Raw genomic sequence first — 13,015 nt, 5'->3', positions numbered from 1 at the left:
CTGAAATACAAATATGACCATCTTGTTACCCTGCTTAAAATCCTTCTATGCCTCTCCACTGCCTCGGCACAGATTCCAAGCTACTGGCTAGTCTCACCAGACTGGCTCCCCTGCTAGGCAGCCTCATTACTGACTTCTGTGCCCAGCACTCAGCCGCCCTCCCTGGCCTCAGATGATTGTGTGTGATGATTCCTTTGCCTGGAGTTCGCCCTCCCCCAAAACTGCTCCCAGTACCCCACAAGACAAGGCTACTTAGTCCCCGAATGGCTTACCCTGCACCCACAAGCTTGCATTAGGTGCCATCTCTGGGCTCCGACGCACATATGTGTCGTTATCCCATCCCCATGCCAGCCATGAGCCCTCTGCCTGTGCCCCCCCTCCTTCCATGACGATCTGCCTCTGCCCCGGACCAGTTCTGTGCTCCCTGCCTGCCCCCACCCCCTACCCACATGGTCCACTCTGAGCTGTCACTGGCCCGTGACTGTTCCATCTCCTCCTCTGGGGTGAGAGCCCCGTGAGGCCAGGGCCCTGCTATCTCACCTACCCTGCGTCCTCAGCACCCCAGCACAGGCTGGCAGGGAGGAGTGACTGTGAAATTTGCTGAATGGCTTAGGAGGCTGGGGTGACACCGTGGGAAAGAGAACTTTCTGAGAGGATATTTAAATAGCATCAGTGGGAAGTGACCAACCTCAGAAAGCTCTTGGGTGCACCTGTCCTACTGAGGCTTTTTCTACTTACCTGACCTTGAAAACTGAGGGAGGTAAATGCCCTGAAAAATAAGGGAACTACTTGTTTTGAAAAAAAGGAAATGGGCCAGGGTCAGGGCACGAGCAGATCTTAGTACGCAAGAACACCCCCAGCTCAGATACAGCACCAACCATACCTGCACATATGCAGTCACAAATCAAGTGGGGCACAGACACACAACTGGACATCCCTCAACAGGTGTACCCCAAATGCACACACAGTTGTGCATGCAAAGTCAAATGCACTGACGCACCAACACACGCTCTATGATGTGCTGAGTGAGTGCCCAACAGGTGGGTTCTTCTGTCCCAGCGACAGAGGAATGATCGCACACTCAGGGCTCAAGCTTAGCAAGCTCAGGTTCCTTGCAACAGATTCCTAACAGCAGGAGGGGGTCCAAAGGAGGAGTTCAGTTTAGGAAGCTGGGTTCACTTTTCATATGGATTCTGGGAACTCTTCACCCATCTCAAAAGCTCCTGGAGGATTTTCCTTCTTTGAGGTACTTTTCCCCTGCCCCCTGCCCCTCCACTGCCCTACTTTGTCTCCTCGCCATCTTCCTCACTCCTAGAGGTGTGAGGTGACCACAAGCGCTGTTCTTTCTCTTCACCTCTCCTGTGGTTGCCAGCTCATGCCTTCCAACCCCTGCCCAGACATGCCAAGGGCCAATCCCAGCACCTGCCTTGGCCCACAAAACCCCTTCCTTCAAAGACAATCTCTGCATCACATGGACATGCTGAAACATACATTACAGCCATACGCAGACACCCCAAACATCCACCTAGCATGACACACCTGTACAGATGTGGAAACAAGGAGAAATACAACAAAGACAGCCAGGCGAACCTACTGGACTAAAATGACACAAATATCAAGAGGCCCAGCATGGACAGGGGAAGCCGACTTGCAAGAAAGAGTAAGAAAAAGCAGCAGAAACTAGGGGAGGGAGAGAGTGGTGGGCAAAGTCCTGCTTAGGGCTGCATGCCCATCCAGAACAAGCCCAGGGGCAAAGCCTAACCTACCCTTCTGCAGACACTGCCTAATCCACCATCTTTCCAGGAGGGCATCTAGAAGATCAGCTTCCTGGTCACGGCCCAGGAGGTGACACTCAACCTTGCTGAGGAAGGAATGGGAGGGAGGTTCTTCTCTCTCTTCCTCCTTTCTCCGAGGGAAAGCTTTCAGAACTTTAGACCAGAGAATGGAAAACCCAGAAGAGAGTATTTGAGAAAGCTTCTTGTCCAGCTCCCTCACGCCACAGATGAAGCAGCAGCATAGCTGATATGAAACACTCACCGCTTCACAGGCATCTAGTGACTCCACAAAAAGAAACTAAGGTCATAGGCCCCTTCAGACTCAGAGAGGTGAATCCAAGGTCACACAACTCTGAGGGGGAAGGTCAGGACCCTGACGCATGTCTTAATCTTGCTCCTAACTAGGACTGTTGTCTAGATGGGAAACTGAGGCCCAGGGAGGAGAAAGGATTTTCCTGAGCTCATCACTCACTGCAGAAGCTGCCCCAGGCCCCGCAACCCGCACACATTCTGCCTTGGAAGGCAACACCAAGGTCAGAGGCTGACCTCAGTGGCAAATCCTAGGGTCATCAACAAAGTTACACTCCACTTGGCCTCTGTCCCAAAGCACTTCTCCCAGGCTTGCCCCCTCGCCCGCTCCCTTGCCCCCCAAACAGCTCATAAACACTCCATGGCCTTCCTGGTGCCAACCTCACGGAGAAACAAGCTCCCCCAAAGCACTAGTTCATTCTTTTTAACAGCTGAGGCATATTCCACCAAGGACAGACTCCATAATTTCTTAACCCAGTTGTCTGTCATTGGTCACTTAGAATGATTCGGGTCTTGAATAAAGCTAGGAACTGTAAATAAAGCTAGGAACACAGACAAACACATGCTTTTCGAATTAGAGCCTACATATTCTTTGGTAAATACCTTGCAGTCATGTTGCTGTATCACAGAATATTTCCTTTTTATTTTTTTAAAATGTCTTTCTCTATAGTGTTCTCCATAGAGGGAGCACCACAACACAAAATACCTGCCTTTTGGAATGAACTGGATTGATCATAGAGTGATTACAAGAGGTGAAATAAGGGGCCTCCCTGGTGGCACAAGGTTAAAAACATGGCTATCAAGCTATTGGTAGCCAGTGCAGCTGGAGTTCAATCACGGGCCAGGGAGCTACCCACATGGTGCAGCAGACCTCTCCTGTCTTGCCCGCTGCTCCCTTCAGCAGTGTATTTCAGTAGATCTGCCTGTTCTGCTCCCCACTCTGCCTCTGGTGAATCCTCTCTCAAACACACACCCCTGCCCAGCATATCTGGACTAAACCCCAGTTGTTATATGTAAAAATAAAATTTTTTAAAAGATTAATTTATTCATTCATTCATTCATTCATTCATTCACTTATACAAGCACTGGGTACAGTCAGAAGCACGGGAGGGTGAGAGAATTCATCAGAGCCAGAGAGGAGAAGACAACAGGCAGACTGACAAAGTACTCTGCTGAGGGAGCAGTGGGTGGCAGGAGAGGTCTGCGTGCCATGTGGGACCCTTGCCCAGCGGCCGGCGTTCGAACCGGTGCTGCAGAGGCTGTGGGCAGCTTCGCAACCCAGCGCTCAACTGCTGCGCCTATGGGGAGGCCCTGTAAAACAAAATTTTAAAAAATCTTTACAAAAACAAAAAGTAGTGACATAAGTCGTTAAGTGAGTCCACTCATTGGGATGTAAATTACCAAACCACACAAATTGGCAAACCCCAGTGAAAATAATTCTCAGACTCTGTGAAAAATACACTGGTTGCCAGAGGGGACAGGAGCCGAGAGGAGGGGACAGGAAGGGACTAGGACCTGCCACAAGAGTTGGTGGCAGGTGAGTGAAGCGTGTGCACGTATACAGAGGTGGGAAAGTGTACCCCAAAGTCACAGAGATGCAAACAACTAACAAATTAATAAAATTTGAGCAAGAAGAAAATAAACTTCCCCAACTCTACCCCCTGCTTGACAAGGAGCAAGGGAGAAGAGAAGGGGACCCGGCTCGTGGGCTCCCCAGGTGCAGGCTGCTGAAGGGGAGTAGGGGGTTGTTACCGCCATACCTGTCAGACCTGTGCTAATCCTCCTTTCCTCCTCCTCCCAGCCTAAAACCAACAAACAACTTTCCTCTCTCTACTCTGCCCTCTGCCCTCTGTTTCCCCCACTCTGGACTCACAGCCTCGCCGCCTGATGCCAGTCCCAGAACACCAACCTCACGACCCTTGGCACTTGGCCAAGTTAGAGGTGGCATGGGGCAGGGTGGTCCAGCGCTTAGAGCCTGCCCAGACCTGGCCAGGGCCAATCCCAGCGCCACACGGGGTCCATGTCAGACCCTGCTGGGACCAACCTCAGAGGTTAATTATAACCCTTGAGCCAGTTGGCATATTTTTCAGTACCAGATTGCTGGTGTTTATATTCCCAAGTGCTTCTCAGGCCTTCTGCCAACTGACACCACAAGTTCTCCTTTCCTGTTATGTGGAATGTTCCACTCAATGTTGCCCTGGATTCTGCTCCTTTCCCAACCAGGGATGGGTAGTTCTGGGTTGCCTCTGAAGGGCTGAAAGGAATCTGGCATCAAAAGGCGACACTATTGACTCAAAAGCAGATCAAATCCCAGCATCAGGCCTTCAGCGCTTGATCCACCACACAGGGCTCCACGGACATTTCTCCTCCCAGGAACCAGAGAGCCTACACACAGCAGGACTTTCTCACTCAAAGGCCCTCAAAGTCATTCCCTGGAATATCTCCTTCTAAGGCCTTTAAGCCTACAGCCCTCCCAGCGAAAGCCCCCAAACATGTAGCTCCCCATCCTGTCTCATTCCACCACCCTTAAATCCACTCAATGAAACCTCTGAGACTCCAAATCAAAGGTCAGAGTTTCCTGTGTACAAATAGTCCAAAATCTTCCCTTTTGCAATGTAACCACTGCCCCCGAGTCCACAGCCCCGGTGGTCCTTCCTCAGGATCACAAATTCGGTCTTCAGCCCACTCCCGATCAATCTGCCCTAGGGGCCCTCTCCTCCCTTGTTGGCTGTGTCCCAAAGTAGGCAGGGAGCCTGCTGTGCGTGTAGCTGGGAGGTGAAATGAGACAATTACATAATCAGGGCTGAAGTCCTCCCTTTCTCCCAGATAATATAAAGGCAGGCGCCCGGGCATCACCACCTGACCATCTCACTCAGCGCCACCATGCTGGCCTCAGGGCTGCTGTCGGTGGCTTTGCTGGCCTGCCTGACCATAATGGTCGTGATGTCCGTCTGGAAGCAGAGGAAGCTCTCGGGGAAGCTGCCTCCGGGGCCCACCCCACTGCCCTTTATCGGGAACTACCTGCAGTTGAACACCGAGCAGATGTACAACTCTCTCATGAAGGTGTCATGTGGCGGGGAGATGGGGGGCTGGGAGGACTGTCAGGAAGCTGGGACTTTATGGCAGAGCATTGGCAAGACCCAAACAGAGCCTCGGAAAGGGGAGTTTGGGGGGCTCAGGGTAGAGTCCTAGCTTGGAGAGACCAGCTTTTGGGATGTTCAATTCCTTGTCTGTCCAAAGGTAGGGGAGAGGGGTACAGAGGGGGATGCCTCACAGAAACCCCATTGCGTTCATCTCCCTCAGTTCAGAGAGCGTTATGGCCCAGTGTTCACCGTGCACCTGGGAACCCGGAGGATCGTGGTGCTGTGCGGCCATGACGCCGTGAAGGAGGCCCTGGTGGACCAGGCTGAGGAATTCAGCGGGGGGAGAGCAGGCCACCTTTGACTGGCTCTTCAAAGGCTATGGTGAGGGACCCGCGTGGGCGAGTGTGTCAGACCCACTAATGGCCTCAGTTTCTCCAGTCCTCTTTGCACTCTCTCCTACTCAGGGCTGGCCCGGCCCTACTATGGTCTCCTCTGTTCCCCTGCTCAGGGCCGCCTCGCCTGTGTCCTCCTACCTTGCCCAGGGTTTCTGCATACAGACTCTCCCCCTGACCTCCAGGAGCTCACCAGCTTCTGCTTTGGAATCCTGGTCCTCTATCTCTATGTGACTTGTTGGCTCCTCCCCAGCTTCTGTGCTTCTCCCTCCCTGCCTTGTCTTAGAAACAGGCATCATTTCTGCCTGGAAATCCCCAGAGCTCCACTCGCCACCTCTGATCTTTCCCTCTCTTCACACCTCTCTGTGCATCTGACCTGGCACTCCTGGGTCTGTTCTCCCAACTTCTCTCCCTCCCTAGCTCCCTCTCTAGACACACCAAACTGCTCCTCCTCTCCCCTCCCTCCTTCCTGCTGGACTCATCTTTCTCTCTCCTCTCGCCTTCCCTACCTTTCTATCTCCTTCCCCCTAACTCTTCCAACCCCCTCATCTTCACCTCCTCTTCCCTCACCCTTCGTCCCCATGCACGGGCCTTTCTCTCAGAACCCCTCTGACCCACGCCCTCCTCTCTGCTCACCTCCCTCCACATCCCTGAGCCGGCCTCCTGGGCGCCCTCCGCGGTCCACGCTGCCCTTCCTGCCCTCAATGCTGCTGCCCCGCTGCCCACAGGCGTGGCATTCAGCAATGGCGAACGTGCCAAGCAGCTGAGGCGCTTCTCCATCGCCACACTGCGGGACTTTGGCCTGGGCAAGCGCGGCATCGAGGAACGCATCCAGGAGGAGGCTGGCTACCTCATCGAGGGTCTCCGGGACACAAAAGGTGAGCAGGGGGCCCAGGACTTGGAGGAGGAAAATGCCCTGAGCAAGCGTGCACTGGGACCGGGGGAGACACCCGGTGCTGGGGAGGCTGGTTAGTCCCTTGGGTGCTCTCCTGCAGTTCCCCGACCCGCATCAGACCCACATCCCTGTCTCTCCCGGACCCACTGCAGGTGCCTTCATCGATCCCACCTTCTTCCTGAGCCGAAGCGTCTCCAATGTCATCAGCTCCATTGTCTTCGGGGACCGCTTCGACTATGAGGACAAAGAGTTCCTGTCATTGCTGCGTATGATATCGGGAAGCTTCCAGTTCACAGCAACCTCCACCGGGCAGGTAACCATGCCAGCCTGAGGCTCTACCATGCCCAGGCCACAACCTGTCAGCACTCCTGCAAGGGGAGCCAAGTGTCCCAGATCCCCACCCTGCTCCAGTCAGGGTTCCTATAAAGCAGCCCCCAGCGCAGATGCCAATACCTGGTCTCCCAGGACACCTGGATGGCTCAACAGGTGCCTTCACTGCCTCTCCCACAAGCAAAATCAGAATCTGAAAGCACCGCCCCTGTCTACAAGCAACCTAGAGTTCCTGTCCCACTCACCTTAATATCTAACAGGTGCTCTCTGTTACATTTCTCACCTGAATTCCTTAACATCTCAGCAGGTGACCACTTCCTGAATATGTGAACCCCTGGTGCTACAACATCCATCCCACCAAAATTATTTAATAGCTACACAGAAACATCTCACACCAGTCCCTGGACTAAGTGAACAAATGTCCCTCCCCGCCCCCTTAAATACCTGGACATCTGGACAGTACCCCAGCCAAGACCCCAAGCACACACACACCTAGATAGATTGTTCTCCAAACACCCAAATAAGAGTCCCAAGCCCATTTAAACCCTACAGAGATGCCCTTAGGAACCCCATTTGTATATGACAGATTTTGCCCCCATTTGAACAAATGACCACCAGCTTCACTTTAATAACTGAACCACTTTACAGAGCCCCCAATCAAGATCCCCTAAATACTTAGTTGTCTTTGGCTGAGCACCCCTGAATGCCTAAACCTAAGTAACCCTCTCCAAACCAGGTCCACACAATATCTAGTGTCACCCTCCAACCTCCCCTGGCTATCCAAACTCTTACCTGTGGGCTCCATTAAGCCTCACCTGACTATCTGGAACCTGTATGTATATCCCAAACCATCCCACCTAACTTCCTGGACAGGGGCGCTCACACATGACTTGGGAAAAATGAGATATCTAGTCCCGACCGGGCTCAAAAAACTCTAAACACCGGGACAGGTGCCTTCACAACAGCGCTTCCTTGCCCAAGGGCAGGACCCACTCCCCACAGGTCCTGCCCACAGTGACAGCACCCACCCCTCCCTCCCACCCCAGCTCTATGAGATGTTCTCCTCCGTGATGAAGCACCTGCCAGGGGCCCAGCAACAGGCCTTTAAGGAGCTGCAGGGCTGGAGGACTTCATAGCCAAGAAGGTGGAGCGCAACCTGCGCATGCTGGACCCCAACTCCCCCGGGACTTCATCGACTCCTTCCTCATCCGCATGAAGGAGTACACCCCAGGCCAGAGCCTGCTGGAGGGCCAAGCCAGGCAGAGGACAGTCAGCTGGGTGAGGACAGACAGATGCCCCAAGAAAGTCAGCCCCTATCATAAACAACGACATCAAAAAAGGAGAAACTGACAAGAAAGGGACAAATACTCAGCATTGCAAAGAGTGTGGGAAGAGCACTTTGGTCAGAGCCAGCAGCGTGGGCACTAGCCTGAGACTAGCAGAAATAAGTCCCTCTCCCACCTGTGCCTGGATCAGGAGAGGGTGCCCAAGAAAATTCCATGAGAGCATGGGGTGGGTTCAGCCTGAAGCCGTGTCTCGCTGCAGGAAGAGAAGAACCCAATACCGAGTTCTTTATGAAGAACCTGGTGCTGACCACCCTGAACCTCTTCTTCGCGGGTACCGAAACTGTCAGCACCACCCTCCGCTACGGCTTCCTACTGCTCATGAAGCACCCAAATGTGGAGGGTAAGGCTGGGGGGCAGGCAAGGAAGTTGGGGCCACAGACCCAAGTTTGCTGAGTCCACTGCAATGACCCCCCCTGCCTCTCTCATGACCTCTCTCATGACCTGCTCTCCCACCTGTCCTGCTAGCCAGAGATGGGTAAAGTCCAGCTGACTTTGTTGCCCAGGCAATAGCCCGGGCTCACTGGCTCTTCAATAACAATATCTAAAGGACTGACAAACAGCTCCTGTTCAGGGCCCACCCAGTGCACACTCCGCGCTCATCACCCCCCACCCAGCACCTCCCAGATTCTGGCACGGCCAACCAAAAAGGAACCCGAGCACACCATGTACATGGCCAACCTTTGCTTTCCACATCACGCGCAGATCGTGCATGCCATGACCAGGGTGTACATATCTGGATTATCCTGTCTACCCTGAGGACTCCTAGTTACCTAAAACACTCTGTCCCCTCCCCCAGCCAAGATTCATGAGGAGATTGACAGGGTGATTGGCAAGAACCGTCAGCCCAGTATGAGGACCGAGCCAAGATGCCCTACACGGAGGCAGTGATCCATGAGATCCAAAGAGTCGCAGACATGATCCCCATGGGCCTGGCGCACACACCAAGGACACCAAGTTCCGGGACTTCATCCTCCCCAAGGTGCTGCCCCGCCCAGCCCAGAGGGACCTCCCACCTGCCCCTGTGACCAGACCCCCTTCCCCTCAGAAATTTCCCAGGTCCTGTCCTACCCTTCAAACTAAGACTTCCCCAACCATCATGTTCCTTCAGCCTTGCTGCTCACAGCCCCTTGAATATGTATCGCCCCAGTTCCCCCAAACATTCTGTCTTGGAAATGAATTCATATACCCCCAGTGTCTCAGCTTCTGACACACCAACTACATATCCTGGGAGACACAGGACCCAAACTTCCCGTCTCAGGGACATGAATGTTATGGCCCTCAAAACTCCTCCCTCGCAGCCCCCCAACTCCCATGCCTCCCATTTCTCTTCATCATTCACATTCCCACAGCCCTCCGTGTTTTCAGCACACACTTCCCCACTCCACCTTATCAGAGCTCTTCCTCCTCCTTCCCCTCCCCACCAGGGCACAGAAGTGTTCCCTATGCTGGGTTCCGTGCTGAGAGACCCCAAGTTCTTCTGCAAACCCCGGGAGTTCTACCCCAACACTTCCTGGATGAGCGGGGGCAGTTTAAGAAGAGTGATGCTTTCGTGCCCTTCTCCATTGGTAAGACCCCTCAGCAGCTGCCCTGGCTCTCCTCCACCACAGGGCCTCATCCTCCCGGACCCCTTCTCTGAGGGGTACCCTGCTATGTTCCTCCACCTATCTACCTTGAAGCCATCCTGCTGCAGCCCTTAACCACCAAGTACTGAGCCACAGGAAAGGTGGGGCAGTAGTACCCACTTCACAGATGGGACAATTAAGGCTCAGGAGTCACAGATTTGTCCAAGGTCACTGAAAGTCTTCAGATCCTTAAGATGGAGAGGACAGCACAGCAACCATATTTAATGTGTGTTGAGGGGGAGGAGGAAATGCGGGATTTAAAGTTCCACTACTACATCCTCATGACTCACCCCCACCTCCTGTGCATGGGAAGGGAGGCTCAGAATGCATTCTCTGAAAGCCTCTCAAGCCCATACTCCAGTCCCTCCTGCCTGAGAGGATGCAGCTTATGGGAGTGGCCAGCTGCAGCGCCACAGGTCTCATCTGGGCCCTCCTGCCTCTCCTCCTCAGGAAAGCGATACTGTTTCGGAGAAAGCCTGGCTAGAATGGAGCTCTTCCTCTACCTCACCAACATCTTGCAGAACTTCCGCTTCCAGTTCCCGCGGCCACCCAGGACATCGACGTATCCCCCCAACACGTGGCTTTGCCACCATCCCAAGAACCTACACCATGAGCTTCCAGCCTCGCTAATGGAGGGCTCTGCCCTGGCAGCACTGGTGGGAGGGGGCCGGGTGGGCGGCATTTTGTGGGCGGGCCTGGGCGCGGCTAGTGGAGGCGGGGCTAAGTCAAGGTGGGCTGGGGAGGAAGGGCAGGTGCCTGGCAGCCTAGGAGAAACAGCAGGCTCCCGTTCACTTGCTGGAAAGTCTTCCGAGATGGGATGAGAAAGGGAAACTTTACAGTATACGGTGAAGAAGAAATGAATAACACACATTACTTATTGAACACATACTCTGTGTCAGCCCTACGCCAAAGCGTTACGCTCACTCCATTAATGCTCACAGACCTGGGCAGCTGTGTTCATGCCACTTTGCGGGGACAGAACTGAGGCTTAGGAAGTGTAAGTCTCTATCTGAAGTTCCCCCAGATCACAAGTGACTGCTGAGCAAAGATGCGAACACAGTTAGCCTAAGAGGTCTTACATAATAAATCCTCAAAATGTAGCCATTTCTCCAGTTAAAAAGAAATTTCGGGGCCTCCCTGGTGGTACAATGGGTTAAGTGTCAGCAGTAAGAAGCTATCTGCACCAGGGAGGTGACCCACATGGCACAGCAGACCATCTTGCCTGCTGCTCCCTCAGCAGTGTATTTCAGCAGATCAGCCTGTTCTGTCCCACTCTGTCTCTGGTGAATTCTCTCTCTCTCTCACACACACACATACACAACACACACACACACACACACACCCCATACCGCTACCAATATCCAGCTGTTGTATGCAAAAATACATAAAGTGAATCTTTCAAAAAAAGAATGAAAATAGAAGCAACAGTCTGGGAGAAATGTTTTTGAAAGCACATACCTTACGTATGTGTCCAAACAATTAAAAAAAAAAATCTCTAGACTCCACAATGCAAGCCAAAGGTCAGGCAGGCTTTGCAGCAATGCCACATTAAGTCTATTGAAAAAGGCTTTGTCTTCCAAAGGAATAAAAGCTCTGCTGGGGAAAAAAGTGCATAAGAAAACACGAAGCAAATCCCAACTGAGTCTGGACAATTTCCAGAACTATCCATCCTATTCAGAATGTCAAGGTCAAGGAAGACAAAAGCTGAGAATCTCTTCTAGATGAAAGACAACTAAAGCAAGACAGTTAAACAGAGGCACCATCCTGGCTAGAATCTCACTCGGCCCCTTGGGAGCAATTACTACTATAGGGGCATTATTAAGCCAAATGATTAGTACCTAATACCGACTGCGGATTTGACAATAGCATTTAATCTATGGGACTCAGCTTCTTAGCACTGCTCATGGGTTCTGCAAGGTTTGACATGCATGTGCATATGTATAGATGGAGAGACAGAGAGAACTCAGGGGAAAGACCACCTGTGTGAGGGACGGGTCAGCTGGTGTTGCTCACCAAACAACCATCTTTCTTCTGCTCTGTTCTATGTGTCTATTTTTCACTTCCTGTGTCCCACTTTTGGGACTCCTCTTGACCACCCAATGTGGCCTGTCTAAACCTTGAAAAAATCAACGGCTTCTCACAAATGTCCTGAAACCTCAAGCCTCACTGCCAGGCATTTAGAACCACATTATCAACGTTACTGAAACGATGGATCAAAGGGTATTCAATGGACTCTCATTCAAGACACACAAATACTAAACAGGGAGCCAATAAAAGAGGTGTGGTTCACACAGGGTCACATGTAGCAAGACACTGCCACAACAGTAAATTCCTCACCATGATTGGGTAGGCTGAACCCATGGCCCCCTGGCATTGTCAAGACAATTCTGGCCGCTCTCAGCCCCCACATTGCTAATACAAATTTTGATGCTTGTGTGTCACTGAGCCAACATAGTGCTCATTTACAAATTTTATGTACTCTCAGTAATGCCCTAGTCTCACCTTGAATGGCATCTTGTGCAAACAAAAGGCTCTAGAATCTGTTCTAATGGCCATATAGAAGGTACTCCATCAGTGCCCCTCCCCAACAGAGACTCTCATTACAGAGGATTTTGCACCCTCCTCCCAGGCCCCCTAGAGACTCTGGTCTACCAGGATGGCCAGAAATTGCCCTGGGTTCTGACTCAATCAACTACCCTCTCAGCCCTACACTATACACCATTGGAGCAGTGATAGCTGGCTCTTGTGGGTTCTGGACTTGTGACCCTTGTGTTCAAATGTCCATTATGCCTTGCATCACTGAAGTAATACCCAGCACACTTAGCGTCGCCATGAGGCTTCCTGTAGCCAGCAAACCTGGGCCTTTTGGTACAGTCTACCTGCTGGAAAGGGAACGCCCTGCCTTCTGTCCCTCTGCCAGATGCTACGGTGCTGAAGGACGCACTCTCCTCCTGGACACTCTTGTGCTACCTGTTGTGCCCTTTGGCATGCAAAACTATAAATCAAAGTCACACCTGTCTACATATAGTGAAGTTGGAATGGAAGACCTCATCAGGGCACTCAATCCACTTAATTCCAGACATCACAGAGAAAGACCAGAGAACTCATTTCACCCCTCACAACATACAGGCCTGGTCTCTTGAAAAGGCCTTCAGTGCCATATTCACCTTCGGCTGTCAGTAAGAAACCACAGTGGTTTCCTGCAATAAGCTCAAATTCAATTAAATAAAAGGCAGCACATTTCAGTCATCAGTCAAACATCA

At 52.3% G+C, this 13,015-nt stretch overlaps 1 protein-coding gene and 1 pseudogene across 1 annotated transcript in view; one reads left to right on the top strand and one right to left on the bottom strand.

The window, feature by feature from the left end:
• LOC119248645 (cytochrome P450 2G1-like) overlaps positions 1 to 13,015 on the bottom strand; it is a 343,966-nt gene that overhangs the window by 192,656 nt on the left and 138,295 nt on the right. The gene's annotated exons all lie outside the window — the stretch shown is intronic.
• Positions 4,968 to 10,382, top strand: LOC119250435 (cytochrome P450 2A13-like; annotated as a pseudogene).

This window comes from Talpa occidentalis, unplaced genomic scaffold (genome assembly GCF_014898055.3).
Source record: "Talpa occidentalis isolate TD23 unplaced genomic scaffold, MPIMG_talOcc4v2.1 talOcc4.17, whole genome shotgun sequence".
NCBI lineage: Eukaryota > Metazoa > Chordata > Mammalia > Eulipotyphla > Talpidae > Talpa > Talpa occidentalis.
Note: the sequence above shows the minus strand (reverse complement) of the source record. Positions and strands in the feature narration are given on the sequence as shown.